Genomic DNA, 1,468 nt, shown 5'->3' with positions numbered 1-1,468 from the left:
CTCTGCCTTGGGCCCACCGGTGCAATAAACTGCACTCCACTATCTGCATTGTCCTTCTTACTGAGTTTGTTTTCTGGAATGCGTGGCTGCAATGGTGACTCTGGAGCTCCTGAGCACAAGGACTCAGTATTTGAGTCATGCAGGTTTAGTTGCCCCAGGTCATGTGGGATCTTGGTTCCTGGACCAGGGGTTGAATCTGTGTCCTCTGCGTTAGAAGGCAGATTCTTAAGCACTGAACTGCCAGGGAAGTCCCTGGGCAACTTTTTTTTTTTTTTTTCCAGTCAAGCTTTTAATGAAAAGATTATAAAATAATAGTTTCTCATCACTGTATGTTAAGACTGCATACTCTGAAAGGATTTCTTTTAAAAAGAAGGAAAACGTGGTGCTTTCTATATACTAACATGGAAATTTTTCTCAAAAAATGAAATTAAAACCAGTGTACAAAACAGTCAGTATAGTATGTTACCTTTTCAATGTGAGAGTAAGGAAGACAGAAATCTGTATTTGTATTTTCTTCTTTTGCTTTTCAAATCCTCCCACCCCCTCCCCACTCCTCCCCCTCACCCTACCACACCCCCACACCACACCCCCACACTACAAAACAATAAAAATGGTTACCTATTTGGGGTAGGGTGGGACGATGGGGGATGGAGGCCGGGTGAAATTTGTGGAGCAGTGTCCAACTCTTTGCAACCCTTTGGCCTGTAGCCCACCAGGCTTCTCTGTTCATGGGATTTCTGAAGCAAGAATACTGGAGTGGGTTGCCATTTCCTTCTCCAGATCTTCTCAACCCAGGGATCAAGACTGCATCTCTTATGTCTCCTGCATTGCAGGCAGATTCTTTACCTGCTGAGCCATCAGGAAAGCCCCATGGTTAGATGCCATGAAGTAGGTGGCAATGCCTTGACCATATGCATGCTGTCAGGCTCCAGAGTTTCTTCCATCCTTGTCAAGGGGAGTGCTAACCTTCTCTCCTTTCATACAACACATGGTACCATTTAAGACACAACCTTTTTTTTTTTTTTAATGTCAAATCTAGAGGTGGAAGCATCAGTGGGTCTGGGCATGAGAAGAGCATGGGTAGAGGCAGGGGAGCCCTGAAGGCTGACAGTATGAGATGCTGTGTTCTCCTGAGACCTCACGTTCTCACACATCAGAACCTTGAAAGATGCCTGCCTACCATGGCCCCAGTTTACTTCAAGGAGGCTGACAGACAGTGAGGGCTAAAAGCAAATGTAACAAATTCCTTTGTTGGGTCAGGAAGATCCCCTGGAGAAGGAAATGGCAACCCCAGTATTCTTGCCTGGGGAAATCCCATGGACAGAGGAATCTGGCGGGCTACAGTCTATGGGATGTCGAAGAGTCAGACATGACTGGAACAAATTCGTTTAGGCCACCCCATTGCTAGGGATTTGGAATATTATACTTCCAGAACATGACATTCTTTTTTGTTTTAATTGAAGTGTAG

General features: G+C 45.2%; 1 non-coding gene across 1 annotated transcript; it reads right to left on the bottom strand.

The window, feature by feature from the left end:
• Positions 1 to 862: 862 nt before the first annotated feature.
• LOC139179272 (U6atac minor spliceosomal RNA) lies at positions 863 to 988 on the bottom strand. The gene has a single exon (XR_011563652.1). It is a non-coding gene; the product is annotated as a U6atac minor spliceosomal RNA (small nuclear RNA).
• Positions 989 to 1,468: the final 480 nt, after the last annotated feature.

Source organism: Bos indicus, chromosome 2 (assembly GCF_029378745.1).
Source record: "Bos indicus isolate NIAB-ARS_2022 breed Sahiwal x Tharparkar chromosome 2, NIAB-ARS_B.indTharparkar_mat_pri_1.0, whole genome shotgun sequence".
Taxonomy (NCBI): Eukaryota; Metazoa; Chordata; class Mammalia; order Artiodactyla; family Bovidae; genus Bos; species Bos indicus.
Note: the sequence above shows the minus strand (reverse complement) of the source record. Positions and strands in the feature narration are given on the sequence as shown.